Here is a 20,571-nt window from a genome sequence, read left to right as displayed (position 1 = left end):
TAGGTCTTTCCATAGACAAGTTGATATGGTGACATCCCAAGTGGTGTTTTATAGGCCATTCTGTAAGCCCATAATGCATCAGGTAGTCTATCCTTCCATGCAGTCCCCATCTTGTTGACCGTCTTCTATAGAATGTTCTTAATTTGTTTGTTTGATGTTTCTGCTTGGCCACTTGTTTGAGGGTGGTATGGAGTAGCGATGTTGTGATGGATCCCATGCTTCAACAAGTACTTATGAAAGTTCTTGTCAGTGAAGTGAGTGCCTCCTTCACTAATCACCATTTGGAACTCCAAAACGTGGAAATATTATCTCTTCAAACATCTTAGAGTTCTTAGCATTAGCAGCTCTGCATGGCATGCCTTCAACCCACTTGGAGACATAGTCAACTGCCACCAAGATGTATTCACAGCTCTTTGACTTTGGAAACAGTCCCATGTAGTTGATACCCCAGACATCAAACAATTCGATCTAGTGGTTGTTGGTGAGTGGCATGGCATCTCTTGATTTGATATTCCTATGCCTCTGACATGATCCACGCCTCTAAATGAAGTCCTTCATATCTTCATACATAGTGGGCCAGAAGAACCCACTTTATCAGATCTTCAAATGAGTGTGGAATGCACCATAATGTCCTTCATACGGTGGTGAGTGGCATCGTTCAATGATCTTAATGCCTTCTTCTATCGGCACACACCTTCTAAGCAGACCGTCAGAGCAGACTCTAAAGAGGTACGGTTCATCCCATATGTGGAGACGACTTTCATAGATGAGCTTCCTTTTGTTCTCCCCTAGTGGCACATAACCTGCAACCATAAAATTAATAATATTTGCATACCAGGGGTTGGATTTTGTGACTTTGAAGAGCATGTCGTCCCGCAGAGAATCATTGATGGGAAGTTCCTATGGATTTTCAAACTACATTCTAGACAAGTGATCGGCAACATAATTTTCTACTCCCTTTTTATCTTTTATTTCTAAGACAAATTCTTGGAGTAACAAAATTCATCTTATCAATCGAGGTTTAGCCTCTTTCTTAGTGAGCAAGTATTTCAAAACAGCATGATCAGTATAAACAATCACCTTAGCTCCTACTAAGTAAGATCTAAACTTATCAATAGCAAAAACAATAGCCAGTAGCTCTTTTTCAGTTGTTGCATAATTAAGTTGAGGTCCTGTCAGAGTTTTGCTAGCATAAGCAATTTCATGATGCCTTTTATCTTTTGTTTGTCCTAAAACTGCCCCCACAGCATAATCACTTGTATCACACATGATTTCAAAAGGTAGCGACCAATCAAGGGGTTGAATAATTGGTGCAAAGATGAGTGCTTTCTTAAGAATGTTAAAAGATTTCAAGCATGCATCATCAAATTCAAAGGGAACATCCTTGGCCAAAAGATTTATGAGTGGTCTAGCAGTATGTGAAAAATCTTTTATGAAGCGATGGTAAAACCATGTATGACCAAGAAAACTGTAGATCCCTCTGATATTTATAGGTGGAGGCACTTGTTCAATTACTTCAATTTTAGCTCTATCTACCTCAATCCCTCATTCGGATACTAAGTGTCCAAGCGCTATGCCTTCTCTAACCATGAAATGACATTTTCCCAATTAAGGACTAAGTGCTTTTCTTCACATCTTTGCAAAACCTTGTCTAAATTTTCAAGACAATCATCAAAAGTTTTCCCATAAATAGAAAAATCATCCATGAAAACTTTCATGATTTCTTTAATCATATCAGAAAATATAGACATCAAGCTAGGGCATTACATAATCCAAAAGACATTCTACGATAAGCATAAGTTCCATATGGACATGTAAAGGTGGTTTTGCTTTGGTCATCTGGATGGATCAGTATTTGGTGATAACCTAAATACCCATCAAGAAAATAGAAGAAAGAGTGGTTTGTTAGTCGCTCCAACATTTCATCAATGAAGGGCAACAGAAAGTGATCTTTCTTTGTTGCCTTGTTAAGTTTTCGGTAATCTATGCACATCCAGCATCTAGTGATGATTCTTTGGGGGGATTAATTCATTCTTTTCATTTTTAACAATAGTCATGCCTCCCTTTTTAGGCACAACCTGAATAGGGCTTACCCACTCATAGTATGGAACGGGATAGATGATCCCGACGTGTAGGAGTTTCAAAACCTCTTTCTTAACAACCTCTCTCATCACATTATTAAGCCTACACTGTGGCTCCATAGAAGGTATAGAGTTAGGATCTGTAGGGATGCGATGGGTGCAAAGAGCAGGGCTAATTCCCTTAAGGTCTTGGAGCGAGTAGCCAAAAGCAGAACAATGCTTTTCTAAGATAGTTAGCAAGCAGAGGGATTTTTTCTGAGAGAGTTTATCACTTATGATCATAGGAGAATCCTGATTAATATTAAGAAAAGCATATCTTAGACTAGAAGGTAGGGGTTTGAGCTCAATGGCGGGCTTAGGTGGTTCTAGCAAATCATCTAAAGGTTCAGACTCCATAGGATTTTTGTCTTCCTCCTCAATGAAGAATTAGGCATCATCTTCAAGGTTGGGTTCGATCAAGTCATCAAGAGATGCAACCTTAACCTCTTCCAGTGGGTCTTCCTTAGGAATTGGCTTAGTCTCAGCATTTAGAGAGTGAGTAATAGGTATAGAAAGCTTAAAGTTTTTCCCGAGACTTATTTTCATCTTCCCTGTTTGTGCTTTTTGAATAAGTCTTTCAATTGGTTGTCCTATCAACAGGTCGAATTCCAAGATATAAAAGATGTAGAAGCTCAAATGAACCATGGTTCCTTTTACCTTGATAGGGAGGACATATAGAATTCCTAAACTTGGAAGAATGTATCCTGAAAGACCTTTGAACAACTTTGTTGTTGGGGTTAATGGCATGTGTTTTAATAAATCATGACCAAAAGATGCAGACATGATATTAACACCCACAACTGGATTATAAAGAGCATCGAAAGAAGCTTTGTTAATTTGACAATGAATAGAGATAGAAAGTGAATCTAATCGAATCACATCAGAGGAAAGCTCTGATTTTTCTAACCATTCATTGCTTATAATAGACACTAGCACTTTCATAGTCTTTTTAAGGAAAACTTCCTCAGAAGGGTCTAATGATTCTTCATGGGATAATGATTTCCTAGGCTTCTAGGGTCTCCTCATAGTATGATAATTCGAGGTATCTCCATATTCATCAAAAAGTTTATCCTCAAACTCAAGCATGAAATCCAAAATCGGAGTTTCCTCCTTTTTCGGTGTTTCGGGATTTAGGATAGCTGAAGTTGGTGATGGGTTAGACAAAAGTTCTAGTTCAGCTATCTAGGATTCCTCCTCTAGCAGCTTCTTTTCTACTTCTTTAGGGGTATTCTCTAGATTTTTTGTAAGAATGCTTCTCCCTGAATTGGTAGAAACATGAAGGAACGAGCCTCCTGAGGCCATATCAAGATGCTTTGAGGTTTTACTATCAAGACCCATATAAAAGTGTTGAAGAAGAATGGGAACTTGAATGGCAAGGTCAGGGCTAGTATTAATGAGAGCATTAAAACATTCCCATACCATGCCTAGAGATTCTTTTTCTTCATACATTGTCATGCATCAGAGTGCGATTAAAGTTATTACAAACCAAGTTCAAATAAAGTAGTAGCAGAAGCAAAGTAGTTTTTAAACTAACATCTCACACCATTGCTCAAATACTTGCCAGTCGGTGATCACAACCCACAAAAGCATCATAGATTAGATATATAAATAGAAGTGCCTTGTCCAGGGCCTACTCCTCATCCATGGCGGAACAGAAGTAGTTCTTACAATATCCATGAAATTATGTGTTATCTGCAACAAGTGGGAAATAAACCCTAAGTATAAGAAGGTACTCAGCTAGACTTACCCATCATAAACCAAAAATAAAGTGCCTCCAAGGATCATGCAAGGCTTTATAAGTGGAGCTAGCTTGACAACATTTTGCATAAAAGCCACTAATTCAGCTATACATTTTATAATTCGGTCATCAAGTTAATTATAACTATTCATCTCTAGATTAGCAACTAACATATGCCAAACATGTGGTATATCATTTAGTAGCATAACAATAGTAACCATAGCTGGTGTAATATTTTCATATTCATCAGAACCATCATATTCTATAATCCAATTACTACGATGAAGAAGCTCCGTCAAGTTTCTCACTATCCGGGAGAGACGGCGATTCGAATCAATTGCAACCAGCTAGGTAGTATTCCTAACACAAACCCAGGTAGACCAGATCAACGGTCACCTTTGGTACAACTCATGTCCAATTTAAGGGTTTGATCAGTGCCGCACAACCAAGGACAACCTGCTACTAGGATGTTTCGGGCCTGGCCTGCCCTTGGGCTTATGTCTAGCTCCCCACACATCCTTACTACCATCCAGAGTGCACACTCTAACAGAACAAGGCCTGGCCTGAGTTGAGCTACTAGGCTTCATGGTCAGAACGAGTTATCTAGCTAGCTAAGTGAGAGGCATGCGTTCAAAATGACAAGAGGGCCTCCAACAATGTGGTCCTTAATCGGCACAGACACAATCACATGAGTCAACCTATACATAGACTCCGCCTAGCCTCCAGTTACATTACCCCCTGGTTCTGTTCCACAATAGCAAATATAGCCAACCGTGCTCTGGTATCCACCTATATCTCGAAGGTGACAGGAAATCACTCGACTTCTACCGGTCTAAGCATTGCTAAGCATATATTCGATCCTAGACCTATATAGGGTTAAAGGTATATATATCTGGACATGGTAGTTCTATGCATCAAGTGTTTCTAAATCAATTCTTACAATCTAATGCGTCAAACATAAAGGACTCAAGTGATATTTTGTAAAACATAGGAGACTTAAAATATTCTAGGTCTTGCCTTTTGGAAAAGATGTAGGCCTATGATCAGGGCACTCTGGTAGTTCTTCTTGAGCCTGCTTCTCACTTTCAAGAGCTACCGGCTGTGGTGCCTCCTGATTCTCCTCCTCTTTGGCCTTGAACTCTAAGAGGGTGATTCTTTCGGGCGATCCTATCTGCATGAGCATGGAATAAGATATCATGGATGCATAGATAATGATGTGGATGTTATGATTTGATGAAATGCATAATCATAAATATCTTTAACAGCAAGGCATTAGGGTGATAACAAGATTAACTTTCTTTTACTGAGTAGGTGCATATCTCCTCTCTAGTAATTAAACAAACACCTATTTATAACATTTTCTAGACTACAAGACAACAGTCACTTTCTTGACCATAACTAGAGTTTTACACACCCAAACAAAGTGATTATGGACTTTATGGAAAGCTTATAAAATTATCTACAACTTTGTTATTAACAAGTTTCATAGAAGAAATCATTATCATCACAAAATTGTCATCACAACAGAAACTACACATGCAGCTATCTAGTTGAATTATAGAGCAATAATTAACTAGCTGAATATAACCAAATAACTTTAAGCACAACTACCAATATTAATACATCATATGCATCACAAGCACCATATATAACATTATGGTTAAGCCCAATTAATTTATTTGTACCTCTTTATTAATTTCCTTATATAATAGGGTGATTTAAAGGATAATTATTTTCATTGTAGAATAAATTCTATGAAAATTATAGTAGCTAACACAGGACCCTAATAGTCTACTGTACAAATTTCATGCCATTTTGATAATTGTAGCCACCTCTACAAAAATAACAAGTTGCAAAGGCTTATTTTATCAAAAATAGTGTAGCCTAGTAAAAAGTGTCAAACAACAGATTTCATATTTTTCTTACTTCCATCCTAGTATAAGAATATTGTGTAAAATTTTTCATGATCATAAGTTATGTATTTTTACCCCAATTAATTTCACTAGAAACTAGCAATTAATTAAGGTTAAATAGTAAAACCATATTTCAAGTATGCCTACTATTGGTTTAGTATTTTTTCTAGCTAGAGCATGTCAACACAAGACTAACAAAATTGGAATCACATTTTCATCGCTCCTCTAGCTCAAGTTATGCATTTTACAAGATTGAAACTAATTTAAAAGCACTTTACTAGCTTAATTTAATTCACATAGAAAACTACTCCAAACAATAGGTTTCATATTTTTTATCAAACAGTACTGTCGATGTTTGACCACTGATAGCCTGCCACGGGAGTACCTGGGGCAGTATGTTCGGGTTTTAGCGTATGCAGAACTCAATGGTTAACGCAAGAGACAGTCGATTTATCCTGGTTCAAGCCTTCGATCGTAGATCGAGTAATAGCCCTACGTCTAGTTGGTGCTAGCCTTTGCGTTGGATTGATTATGAAGTGTTGTGTTGTATAATTGTTCTGTTAAACTCCTGATCCAAGGTGCCCTACCCTCCTTTATATAGTCAGGAGGCTAGAATCCTAGTCGGTTTATAATGAGAGTTCCTAGTAGGATTACAGAGTAATACTACTACTAAGATTTATAGGAGAAGAATCCTAATTGGACTAGGTCTTCTTCCTTCCTTGCGGGGTATCCTATGGGTCCCGTACCAACAAGCCCCCGAGCACTTCATGGTTGAGTTCTGGAAGCCTCGTCTTGTTCCTTCAAGTCTCGTTGAGTAGGAACAAACATCGTCCGAGTGCTTTCTTGAGCGAAACCATGTAGCGCTTTGTGAGATCTTTGCGTTGTGTGTACTTTTTTGGAGAAAAAAGTACTCCCATTTGGGTGTAGCCCCCGAGCCTCTTGCTGTTTGGCACAAGGAGCTTGAGGGTCTTTTCTTGAAATCTTCCTGGTTCTTCGTTGAAAGGCTCCCCGACTTCCTTGTTGAAAAGAGCTCTGATGCTGTGTTCGGGTTCTTTTTGTCTTGTGGCCCTGACGCCACCTGTCTTTGAAAAAACATTCTGAGTGGTGTGTACTTTTTTGGAGAAAAAAGTGCACTCACTGAGTGTAGCCCCCGAGCCTCTTGCTATTTGGAACAAAAAGTTGGAGGGTCTTGAATCTGAGTTGTTTGATAGAACTGTATACCTCTCCTTTTGCAGCCCCCGAGCATATATCTGGGTTGTTTTGTTCAAGAAGAACTCGAAAGATGGGTTTTGGCATATTCTCTGGTAGTCCACTGTTGTCAGATGTAGTTGTATGGTGGTGGTTGAGTTTGAATGCCTTTTGTTCACGGTTGTACTGTGTCGGTATATTCTTCCAAATATGCCCGTCTTCGAGTACTGTTCCCTCTCACCTGAGTCTTTCATTATTGAGTCCTGTCTTTTCACTATGTCCTTTGTTAGCCTTATTTTGTTGGTACTCCTAGTCCATGTGCACCGCTCCTTTGATCTATAAATACCCTCCTGGAGTGCTTGCTTTCATCCATTGAACATTCTGTTGAAACCTTTATGATCACTAACATGGTAGTTTGTGAAGTAGAGCAGCCCCCGGGCATGTTTCGTTGTTCCTGTGTGTTTTGTTGTAGTTGGAGGAAGTCTTGTGATAGGGATTAGAGGTAGGCTAATCCCACGGCAACAATGTATCAGGATGTACATGGTGGTAGTTGGAGGAAGTCTTGTGATGTGGACTTTGTTCCTTCATCTGACAGTTCTGGTTGATCCTCGTCGCTTGTCTTGACACTGTCCGGTGCAGATCAACACCATATCTAGCATCACATTGGTCTTGGGTAGATAGATGCCCGCCGGCCTTCTCTGCTCCATGTTGTCCTGCCGTGCTACTGATTTCCGCCTTGGATGCATTGCGTCCGTCCTTTGAAGAAAACAATGTAGCCAATGGCGGTTTGTCCTTCCGAGTAGCAATTTAGGACACGTAGTCATTCCAGAGCCTAGCCGTGTCCGTGTTCTTCTTTGCTACTTTGCTTTTCGTGGTACCGAGTATGTTGGGTCTTATAAGATTTGTAATCTTCTATTTTTGAAGTTGCTTGTACTAGAAAGAATCTTTGTCTTCTGAGTTGTTATTTACTTTTCTACTATAGTTCTGGTTGCTCATGATATTCCTGAGTTCTTTTCATAAGAACTGAGTTCTTATGTTCCTTGTGAAGTTGCCCTTCTTTTCTTCTTTGTTGACGGGCTGTTCTTGCAGTTATCTGATAACTCCGCAGTAGTGCTGGATGGATAAGTCTGAAATCCGCCTGTTGAATTGTACCATTGTGTGGATTTGTGTCCTCCGTCATTTTAGCTGTGTCGGTAAATGGACCGTTGCGTTTTCACATGGTGCTTTTAATGGGCCTGGTGGGCCATTTTTAATGCTGTAAAATCTATTTAAAGACCCTTCATCTTCTTTTTCTTTACTACCTTTCTCTTGCCTTCAAACCCTAGCTCTCAGTCATCCGCCACCATCTTTAGCACCGCTGTCTAAGCTTTCTCTTCCCCTAGTCGCTTTTTTCATTTGTTAGTATATGGATAAGAAGAAAACCGCAAGCAAGTCCCAATCTTCCTTCGTGGACGAGGAGTCTTCACTCTCCGTGATTGAAAATCAGGAGTTTGTTGCCATGAGGGCCGCCCAGAAGTCTTGGCCGACTCCGACAACCACCGAGGAGCAGCTCTGCGAGCTTGTCAGCGACGGCTTGATCCAGAGCAAGGCCATTGCTGAATGGAGTGTTCCAGGCGAGCATCGGGTCCCTGCTCCAAGTCCTGGTGAGATCGTCCTTTTTGTCTCTTTCATTCATGTTGGACTTTGCCTTCCTGCCTCTGCTTTTCTTCATCAGTTTCTCAGCTATTTTGGGATTTGCTTGAACCATCTTGCTCCTAATGTAGTCCTTCACCTTTCTGTCTTTGTTCATCTTTGCAAAGCTTTCCTTGGAATTCCCCCTTCTCTTTCTCTGTTTCGTTATTTCTTTCGTCTAAAACCCCAACCCCGCCACGAAGAAACCAGCGTTCTTGGTGGTTGTGGGATTCAATTTCGCTAGGGTCTTAAGAGCAAGTTCTTTAACTATGACCTGGTTGATTCTGTAAGAGATTGGCGTGCCGACTGGTTTTATGCCACCAATCTGATCCCTTCTCTTGCTGTCCACTCTAGATCTAGTCCCGTGGTTAATGACCGCTGGGATAAGAATCATGTGTCGTCTACTGAGGTTTAGGCAATCCAGCCATTCCTTGATAGGATTAGTATGATGAAACAGCAGGGTTTAACTGGCTTTGACATTGTTTTGAGTTTTCTTCGTCGCCGAGATCAGCCTTTGAAGGAGCGAGAGCACCTTGGCTTCGAGTACTCTGGGGCTGAGGATCCTTCACGCATGGTCCCAGCTCTTGAGCTGACCGATGAGGAGGTACTCTAGCATCTCTAGACGATGCTGAAAGGAGCAAGCATTGTCCCGCCTACCGTCTTCGAGTTCTCTGCCAACAACCCTCCTCCAGCTATAAGTTGTTTTCTCCTCGTTCGGGTACTTTATGTATTCTTGCTGTATCTTTCTTTGTTTAACTTTTCCTTGTCTTGTTGTTTTATTCTTTTTCATAGGAATTTGGGTACAACTTTGTTGACCCAATCCCTTCTCTTACTGTTCCCCTGGTCGTGGCAAACACTAGGAAGGAACTCGCCGGAGCTTCCGCAACCAGTAAGTCCCCAATCTCCATAGCATTTTCGGGAGTTTCTTCCGGATTTGTTGATGTATATGAAGAATGTGTTCCTCGTCTAGTCCCCCGCGGTCCTCGTAGTGTCTCAAAGAGGGGGTGAATGGATGGGTCTTCATCTGGCCTGCCTGCTTCCAAGAAGTCTCGCAAGCCAAGTACTCCTCTAGCTACTCTAGTTGTAGCTAGCATGCTCTTAGGTGAGCATATTTATACTCTTTATCCCTTTGTTTTCTTGTTTTTGTCTTAAACCGAGTGCTTTTATTCTTTTTTCAGCGGGTGCCTTGGTGGCCTTGGTCAAGACCGAGGGGGAAGAGGATGATGAAGTACCCCTTATCATGCGACAGTGAGTTGTTTCTATATTCCCCTGCCATTGAATTTCTTCTCCTTGTCTTGACTTTTAGTCTTGATTTTTTTTGAAGTAACCGGACGTCGGGTATGGGACCTTCTAAGGCTCGTATGCTGGCTTCTTCTGAAGCTCCGGTGTTGGGTTCCTTGGTAGCTTTGGTACCGAGTTCTTCCATAGCTCTGGTGCCGAGTTCTTCCGCGGCTCTAGCCCCGGCTTCTTCCGGTGCTCCGGTATCGGCTATACCGCTCCTGTCGCCAAGTGGCGGGGACGTTTTTGCTACCGTGGTCCCCCCTACGAGGTCTTCTTTTGGCTTTGTGAGGAAGAAGATGGCCGGGTGAGTATATTTTGGCTTCATCCTTTTGCTTCTGTTCTCCTTTTTTCTGGTTCTCATCGGTGATTTCTTTTACCAATTTTTAGTCCTTCATCTTCTCTCGCTTCTTCGTCGACTTCTTCTCAGCCCTCTGCCATACCGCTGAGTATCAAGCCTCAAGACTTGCAGCGTAGTGTTGGTGAAGTGGCTGCGGGTGCTACGAAGCTTCCTAGCGATGGCGCCGCTGTAGGCTTGGCTACCCTAGAGGTGACCGTGGCCATTGCGTCGGGTCCTTCTGAGGGATTGGCCTTGGCTTCCCAGGAGGTCGCTCTGGTCGTTCCTTCTTCGCCTCGGCTAGCCTCTCCTTCTCCTTCTCTTACCTCCGGTGGTCCTCCTTTTGTCGATGACGTGGTGCAGCAGTTCGATGCCACTCATCGGCTATCGGAATTAACTGCTGCCTAGGGAGACTTGTCGTCCCTTGCGACTTCTTTTGGAGAAAAGCTCCAGGTAAGCTTTTTCATCGTTCCTTCTTTGGATGTTCGCTTTTCTTTGGTCCTTATTCTTTGTTTTTCTTTGTATCTTTTTGCTCAGTCCTTCTCTCATGATCATACCGGCTTCTTTTTCTCATCTAAAAACGAGAAAAAGTTGTTTTCAGAAGTGAGCACCCTAAAAGCTAATCTTGATCTCCTTTGGGCCGAGATGGAGGCTGAGTGTCAGATGCATCAGGATGAAGAAAAATCTCTTCATGCCCGGGTTGTTGAAATCAAGAAGCAGAGGGATGCTGCTCTTTAGGAAGCTCGAAAGAACTCGGAGGCCATGAAGGGCTTGGAGGCCGTGAAGGAGTGCAACAGTATTAAGGGTTATTTTGTTTCTTTTTGTATTCAAACTTTCCTTTCTGCTGACTTGTTGTCTGCTGCTTCGTCCAGCTCTCCGGGTTGAAAAGTAGAAGCTCTTGGAGGGCATTGAAGAAATGAAGACTCTTGTTCATACAAGTCACAACAAGGCTGACGAGGTAATTACTCATGCTGAAGAGGAACTTGCGCTTGCTAAGTTGATTAGGCATGGAGCTGATAGAGATCTTATGTAGGCCCAGAAAACCATTGAAGACTTGTCTGGTAGGTTGGCGACGACTACTGAAAACTGGAAGGCTTTGTGGAAATCCTTTCATTCAGTAGCCGACGTTCTTCGAACACCAGCAGATGACGGGCAATCTTGGGCTCAGTTGATCCCTCGAATTCCGACTCGTTTCCAAGAGTTTGTGAAGAGGTGCGCTCAACTATGTACCAAGAACGTTCTAGCCCAAGTCCGGGTTCTTGCTCCAGCGGCTCCTTTGTCCAAGATAGCAGAGGAAACTGATAGTCAAGAATACATCGATGCTGTTGAGAGGATGGAGCCTGAAGTTGAAGACTTTGCTAGTAGGATAGTAGATAATCTTAATATCATTCTCCCTTCTCCTGATGATGAGGCTTGATGTATTTGACTTTTATGCCCGTGCCTTGTAATATGACATTATACTTCCTTTTTTTGAATGAAGGTCCTTTTTATTGATGTCTTCTTTGTCTGAATGCCCTGCCTATTCCTCGAATGATTTGTCAAGTACTTTTCTGTTTAAGTAAACAACTTGTGTTGACGATCTTTCTTGATCTGTCGAGTGCTTGTCTGGCCTTCTCTTGTGCCCTATAAACAACTCGTTGTATGTAGATCTTTGTCTTGTGTTGATGATCTTTCTTGATCTGTCGAGTGCTTGTCTGGCCTTCTCTTGTGCCCTGTAAACAACTCATTGTATGTAGATCTTTGCGCTCTTGGGTATCTCATCTTTCTTGATCTGTCGAGTGCTTGTCTAGCCTTCTCTTGTGCCTTGTAAACAACTCGTTGTATGTAGATCTTTGTGTTGACAACCTTTCTTGATCCGTCGAGTTGTAAACAACTCGTTATATGTAGATCTTTGTGTTCTTGGGTATCTCCAGTGTAGCCCCCGAGCCTCTTGCTATTTGGTACAAGTAGCTAGAGGGTCTTGCTTTTGATATTGCTCTGGTCTATGCCTAGGCTTAGTTTTAGTCATGCTCAGGCGTCTTTTCAGCCATTTTGCATTTTATTTCAGGTGTTAGCTCATTAGCTACCCTCATCGGCGGGCTCAAGTGTCTTTTCAACTATTTTGCTCTCGGTCGGAATGCTCAGGCGTCTTTTCATCCATTTTGCATTTTATTTCGGGTGTTAGCTCGTTAGCTACCCTCATCGGCGGGCTCAAGTGTCTTTTCAACTATTTTGCTCTCGGCTGGGATGCTTAGGCGTATTTTCAGCCATTTTGCATTTTATTTCGGGTGTTAGCTTGTTAGCTACCCTCATCGGCGGGCTCAAGTGTCTTTTCAACTATTTTGCTCTCAGCCGGGATGCTCAGGCGTCTTTTCAGCCATTTTGCATTTTATTTTGGGTGTTAGCTTGTTAGCTACCCTCATCGGCGGGCTCAAGCATCTTTTCAGCTATTTTGCTCTAGGCCGGAATGCTCAGGCGTATTTTTAGCCATTTTGCATTTAAGAAATAACTCGGATAGACATATGTTTGTCGAGAGATAACCATCTTTATTGATCATGCGTATTGATGTGTTACAATGATACATTGCGGTATCTTTGTTGATTATGAACATTGATCTCTTGCTTCTTGTATACATATTCTCCCTTGAGTTGTTTTTATGCGTAGAATCTCCGTAGCTGACTAACGTGCCATGTGTTGTTGACTTCTTTTCCATCTTTAGCTATGAGCTTGTGTGTGCCTGGTCCGATGACTTTTGCGATGATAAAAGGACCTTCCCATGGACTGAGTAGTTTGTGGCGTCTATCGGTTTTTTGTATTCTTCTCAGCGCTAAGTCTCCGACTTGTAATGATCAAGACTGAGTATTCTTGTTGTAGTGGCACCTTAGTCCTTGGAGGTATTTTGCTGATTGTAGGGTAGCATTTATTCTGACTTCTTTTGTGCCGTCGAGTTCTAATCTTCGTGTGTGTTCTGCTTCTCCTTCGTCGTATTGTTCTATCCTTGGTGACGTCTAGATCAGGTCTATGGGTAGTACGTCTTCTGATCCGTAAACTAGGAAGAAAGGTGAGTATCTGGTGGCTCTGCTTATTTGAGTTAGTAGTCCCCATACAACCTTGGGTAATTCTTCGATCCATTTTGATCCATAGTCTACTAGTTCTTCATACAGTTTTGGTTTTAATCCGGCTAGTATGAGTCAATTAGCCCTTTCTACCTATCCATTGGATTCTGGATGTGCGACTGATGCGTAATCTATACTAAAACCACAATCCTATGCCCAACTTTTGAATTCTATAGCTGTGAAGGGAGAACCCAAATCTATGATGATTTGATTGGGCATACCAAAACAGTGCATAATATCTTGGATGAACTCGACCGCTTTAGCTGCACTGTATTTTGCGAGTGGTTTGTATTCGATCCACTTGGTGAACTTGTCGATTGCTATAAAGATGTACTCGAAACCGCCCTTTGCTTTCTTGAGAGGTCCCACTTGATCCAGCCCCTAGCAAGACAAAGGCCAAGCAGGTGGAATGCAGATGAGGTTATGGGCTAGCACATCAGCTTGTCTTGTGAACATCTAACAACTTTTGCATCTTCTGACGAGTTCTTCTGCGTCTTTCAAAGCAGTTGGCCAGTAGAAACCAGTGCGGAATGCTTTGTCGACTAATGTTCTTGAAGCGGCATGATTTCCACAGCAGCCTGAGTGTATTTCATCTAGGATTTGTTTGCCTTCTTCAAATGAGATGCATTTTAGGAGTACTCCTGATGATGTAGCTCTTCTGTATAGCTTGTCTCCTACTAGGACGTAATTCTTGCTTCTGCGGATGACTTGTGTGGCTTGCTGTTTTTCCACTAGCAACTTATTCTCTTTGATGTAGTCGATAAAAACCTGTGTCCATGAAGTGTTGATCACCAGAATCTGGTTGCCTTTGGCTGTGAGTTCTGTGGTTGTCTCATCGGGTTGTTTGATAGAGGGAGCTGATAACTCCTCTATGAATATGGTGGGTGGGACCTTTGCCCTGTTGGATCCAAGCTTGGCAAGAACATCTGCTGCAATGTTGAAATCCCGCAGGACATGTAGAATTTCTAGTCCTTGGAAGTGTTTTTCGAGTTTTTGGATTTCAGCACAGTAAGCACCCATGTTTTCTCTGGTGCAATCCCAATCTTTGTTGACTTAGTTGATGACTACTGCCGAATCGCCATATACGAGTAGTCGCTTGATTCCGAGGGTAATAGCCACTCTTAGCCCGTGTATGAGAGCTTCATATTCTGCTTCGTTGTTGGTGGCTTGCCATAATATCTGAAGGACATACTTTAGTTGTCTTCCGTCTGGAGAAATTAGGAGAATGCCTGCACCAGCTCTGCCTAGCTTAAGTGATCCATCAAAGTACATCTTCCAATGATCAAGGATGGCGCTTGATGCGGGTTGTTGAATTTCTATCCATTCAGCAACAAAATCAGCAAGGGCTTGAGATTTAATTGCTTTCCGTGGGGTGAAATCAATGTTAAGAGCACCGAGTTCCATCGCCCACTTGGATATGCGTCCTGTTGCATCTTTGTTATGTAAGATGTCTCCTAGTGGAAAATCTGTCACCACGGTAATCTTGTGGCTTTCAAAATAGTGACAAAGCTTGTGTGAAGTGATCAGTAGGGTGTAGAGTAGTTTTTGCATGTGCGGATACCGGATTTTTGATTCTGATAGCACTTCGCTGATATAGTATACTAGGTATTATACTTTATACACGTGCCCTTCTTCTTCTTTTTCCACTACTACTGCTGTGCTGATTACAGTAGTAGTTGCTGCAATATATAGCATCATGTCTTCGTTTTTCTTTGGAGGTGTGAGAACTGGTGAGGAGGTGAGGTATGCCTTAAGTTTCTTGAAAGCTTCATTGGCTTCTTTCGTCCACTCAAATTTGTCTATCTTCTTTAGTAGTTTAAAGAAAGGCATCCCTTTTACATCGAGTCTTGATATGAAATGGTTGAGTGCCGCCATGCAACCTGTTAGTTTTTGTACTTCTTTGATGTTTCAAGGAGGGCCCATCTCTGTTATTGCTCGAATTTGCTTGGTGCTTGCTTCGATTCCGCGATGACTGACCAAGAATCCGAGTAGTTGTCCTGAGGGAACTCCGAATACGCACTTGTTTGGGTTCAATTTCCACCTCCACCTTTTCAGATTCTTGAAGGTTTGTTTTAAGTCTTCAACCAGTGCGTCCGGGTTCTTTGTTTTTACAACCACGTATGCTTCTATGTTTTTGCCGATCTAATCACCAAGGCATATTTGGATAGCTCTTTGGTAAGTGGCTCTAGCATTCTTGAGTCCAAACGACATGGTCTTGTAGCAGTAGACGCCAAACGGAGTGATAAAAGATGTCTTGCTCTGGTCTTGTTCCTTTAGTGCGATCTGGTGATACCCGGAATAGCAATCAAGAAAAGATAATAGGGCAGATCTTGCTGTTGAATCAACTATCTGATCAATGCATGGTAGCCTAAATGGATCTTTTGGGCAGTGTTTGTTGAGATCTGTGTAGTCAACACACATGCGCCACTCGTCTGTGTTCTTTTTCTATACCAGAACTGGATTTGCTAGCCAATCTAGGTGGAGAATTTCCCTAATGAATCCAGCTGCCATTAGTTTTGTAATTTCCTTTTTAATCGCCGCCTTCTTGTCGGGAGAGAATCGTCGTAGTCGTTGCTTCATAGGCTTGGAGCCTTCATTGATATCAATTCCGTGCTTAGCCAACTCTCTTGGGACCCCTGGCATGTCGGCCGGCTTCCAAGCAAAGATATCCTTGTTGTCCCGAAGAAAGTTAGTGAGCTCGAGTTCCTATTTTGCCGATAGGTGGGCGTCGATGGTTGCTGTTTTTGTTGGATCACCGGTGCCTAGGTCGATTTGCTTTACGTTGGCTTTTTTTGGTGGTGCCAGGATGCTTGGTCTCTTAGCCAGTATCTCGAGTTCTTCTTGGCTTGTTTCTACGGCGACAGTGGCTATTTCCTTTCTTCTATCATTTGCCTATGCCTTTGCTGCAATTTGGATCTCCTGTACGTTGCAGTCAAATGCGCGCTTTAAGTTGCTCCGAAGAGAAAGAACTCCATTAGGCCCTGGCATCTTAAGCAATAGGTACGGATAATGCGGTATCACCATAAATTTTGCTAGTGCTGGGCGCCCAAGAATTGCATGATATGAGGAATCGAAATCTACGACTTCAAATTTGATGAACTCTGTGCGGTAGTTTGATGGAGTCCCAAAGGTAACCGGTAGAGTGATTTGTCCAAGTGGCATTGCTGCCTTGCCGGGTACTATGCCATAAAAAGGTGTGCTTGTTGGCGTGATCATCCCGGCGAGTTGTAGTCCCATCTTCCTTAGAGTTTTTAAAAAGATGATGTTGAGTCCTACTCCTCTATCAATTAGCACTTTCGTGATAGTCATGCCGGCAATGGTCGGATCTAGAACCAATGGGTAATGGCCTGCGTTTCCTATGCTGGTCCACTGATCTTCTCTTGAGAATTGTATTGGGTACTCTGACCAGTTGAGATATCTTGGTGTAGCGGGTTCTGCGGCCATAATTGTTCGTAGTGCTAACTTTTCTTGATGTTTGCTTCTGGAGTCTGGAATCCCAACAAAGATTACTGCTACTGTCCCTCTAGATTTTTGGAATCCCTTGTCATCATGGTTGTCTCCTTCTTTTTTCTGATTGTCTTCTTTATTGTTTCCCTTGCTATCTTTTCTAGTGTACCTTTCATTGAAGGTGTAGCAATTCCCGATGGTGTGCCTCCCATTGGGGTGCAAAGGGCAACACATGTTCTCAATGTTGTCATATCTTCTAGGCTTGGTAAATTTCTTTGATTTGTCAGCCATTGCTACTGTGTTGTCTGGACCTCGCTTTCTCTCCTGATGTCTGTTGTTTCGAGGATTTTGCCTGTCCGGGTTGTCTCTGTTGTTCCTTTCTAGGAATCTTTCTTTCATTTTTTCTTCTGTAGTAATCATCTTTTCTACTGTTCTTCTGAATTCTTTGTTATTTCTTGGGTTTTCTTTGCAGAAGTCTTGGAATTGCCACCTAGCCACGATTCCGTGAGAGAAAGCTTCGATTACTTCTCGTTGTGTGATATCATGTACTTGAGCTCGCAGTTCGCCAAATCATCGATAGTAATTTCTAAGACTTTCACCTCCTTTCTGCTTGAGTCCTTTTAATTCTGCGTGGGTGATTGGATGTGTAATAATTCCCGCAAAATTTTCACAGAAAGCTCTTTGTAAGTCTTCCCAATTCCTGATTGATCTGGGATTTAATTTGTCAAACCATTGAAGCGGCATGGTTTCTAGAGCCATGGGGAAGAACAAGGTTTTGATGTCATCGTCCCCTCCGGCTAATTCAATCAATTGTGAGTAAATCCTGAGCCATTGCTTCAGTTCGGTCTTGTCGTCGTATTTGGAGTGGTTGGACGGCTTGAACTTGTGAGGTAGCCAAATCAATGCAAGTCTGTTTGCAAAATAGGGAAATCTATCGTGTGTTCTGGCTTTTGTATACTCTGATTCTGCGCCCCCTTCTTGCCAATTGTCGTCTTGGTAAGAGTAGTTTTGTGTGGCTGTTCGAGTAGGCGCTCTGCTTCTGTCCTTTCTTGGTTGCTCGACTCAGTTATTTTGACTGTGATTTCTTTGGCTTCCTCCGTTGTGACTTCCACTTGGTCCTAGTCTTTCGAAAGCAAACTTCCTTTGATTTTGGTCTTCCTGTTCATGAGATGTTGCCTTTCCGTCGTTCGTTTTAAAGATTGTTGATCGAAGGAAATCTCAAAGCTGTTCTTGTTTCTCATTGGGGTGTGAGGTCGCCCTGAGTTCTTCTAGTGCTTCCCGGATCTTATCGTAGGGAGTACTCGCTGCTCGTCCTTCTTTGATTTCTCATTCTAATTTTCTTCTATTGTACTCGGCTAGGTCTGATTCGTATTTGATCCAAGTGTCTTTCCGTTGTTTCGCACGGCGTTGTCGTCCTTGTTTCAATTTGTTCTTTCTTTCTCTTGCTTGCCTCTGGCTCTCAGTCTCACCATCGTATCCCTAGATAAATGGTGATATATTGGACTCGGATTCATCTGAAGACCTTACGTCGGGTGCTTCTGGGGGATCAATGGTGATCGAGGACGGCGAATCATGAGTACCTCTGTAGCGTGAGTTGTTCTATCATCATCGTTGATTTCTATACTGGCAGAGTTGTTGATGACTTTAGTAGAGTTCTCAAAGTCATAGATGGAATCTCCTTCTTGGTAGGGTAGAATTGTTGTTGTCGTGTCATCGACTAGCTGGGCGTAATCATCCTTAGGAATAGTATCTGGCCAGTGAATGATGCAGTCTTGAGATGTTATGGTTAAAATGAGACCTTCCTGGGCTCCCTTCAGTGGCATTCTAAGCATGGGGTAAGTGGATCCTTCGTGCCATGTCTGATACGATGTTGCCATGTTGTGGAGTCTGAACGGAAAAAGACTCAACTTCTTTGAAGTATTCTGGGTGTATTCCGAGTAGTATTTTTGATAGGTTGACGTCATGTCCCGGAGCTTTGTCAGAAAAGAACTCGGTTTTCCAAAAGAACTCAGATAGGAAGAACTCGATTTTCCGAAAGAACTCGGATAAGACTTCATTTCGGAAGCGGAACTTGAGTTTGAGTCGGATGCGCGAACTTGCGAGAACTGAGTCGAATTGAGCTGAGCAAATCTTCTAGCAAGATGATCTGTTGTTATCATCAAAATAGGATGATCTTGATGATGATCTGATTCTTCAAGGAGATGGCCTTGGAGCTTGCCATCGTCGCCTGCCATCTAGATCCATGAGCTGAAGATGAAGGTCGATCCCTTCGAGAAGATCATGTTGTCGAGGTCCATCAAGTTCTTGGATGCAAAGTCACCGAAACCCCCTACCTGGCACGCCAGCTGTCGATGTTTGACCACCGATAGCCTGCCACGGGAGTACCCGGAGCAGTATGTTTGGATTTCAACGTATGTAGAACTCGATGGTTAATGCAAGAGACAGACGATTTATCTTGGTTCAAGCCCTCGATCGTAGATTGAGTAATAGCCCTATGTCCAGTCGGTGCTAGCCTTTGCGTTGGATTGATTATGAAGTGTTGTGTTGTACAATTGTTCTGTTGAACTCCCGATCCAAGGTGCCCTGCCCTCCTTTATATAGTCAGGAGGCCAGAATCCTAGTCGGTTTATAATGAGAGTTCCTAGTAGGATTACAGAGTAATACTACTACTAAGATTTATAGGAGAAGAATCCTAATTGGACTAGGTCTTCTTCCTTCCTTGTGGGGTATCCTGTGGGTCCCGTACCAACAAGTACACTTTATGATGAACCCAACAAAATTTGGTGCACTCAATTTAGACTTTCCTAGCTCCAGTTATGCAATGAAATCTCAAAAAATAAATAAAGAAAAAAATTCAAAACCCTGACTAACAGTTGGGCCCCGTGGGTCAACGGGCCCACACGTCAGCGAGACAAGAGCAGAGGACGGCATTGACTGGCCAGAGCTCGGCGACGATGAGCTCGCCGGTGGTAGCGTCTTCACCATCATGACCTACTCGACATTCCACGTCGACTAGTGCCCTTGGTTGGCTCAGCGGTTCATCGGAGCTACCTCACTGGCGGCAATGGCAGCACAGCGGTGATGCGCGGCGGCGCACCGGCCAACTACAGCCATGATAGGCTAAGGCGAGCTTGGCTATGGTTTCATGGTGACCCAGCAGACCTAGCGGGTGCAGATTAGGGCTAGTAGCGGCATCAGAGAGGCAGGACAACGTGCAAGGCGGCACGGTGGCGGGAGCACACGGCGGCGGTGCCTCCTGTTCTGATGAGACCGCTGCTGAAGGTAAGTCTCCATCTTCGGGGATGGTGCTAGGGTTCACGGCAGTGCAGCAATGTGCGCTAGAGGGGGACGACGGGGTCTAGTCAGGGATGGCCACAGCGAGCTCATCCTCGTGGCCATGGCGAATGTGTGTTCCCACCCCGACATGGCGGTAGCGGTTAAACGGGCTGTGGTCATAGCATCTATGACCTACGGTGATGCACAACCAAGGGTGAGGGACGTAGGAGAGGCACTGGTGGTGGCTGGCCACTGGCGAGTCCGTGCTCGGCGGCGGACTGTGACCATGGTGGTGACAATGGTACGACAATGTGGCCTCACCTATGCTTCTCTAGTGGCGCTAGCTGCTCGGGGAGGTGGAGTAGATCATGGCAGAGATACGTGCTAGGTGGATTTGGTGATGGTGCATCGGTGGTGATGCGCTTGGCCAGCGGTGACGACGATGCACTTTGCTCTGCTCTGGAGCCACGCGCGAGCGAGATGGAGAGGGCGAGAGAGTGAATGAGCG

Source organism: Miscanthus floridulus, chromosome 10 (assembly GCF_019320115.1).
Source record: "Miscanthus floridulus cultivar M001 chromosome 10, ASM1932011v1, whole genome shotgun sequence".
Taxonomy (NCBI): domain Eukaryota; kingdom Viridiplantae; phylum Streptophyta; class Magnoliopsida; order Poales; family Poaceae; genus Miscanthus; species Miscanthus floridulus.
The sequence above is the reverse complement of the archived record's forward strand: the minus strand, read 5'-3'. Positions refer to the sequence as shown.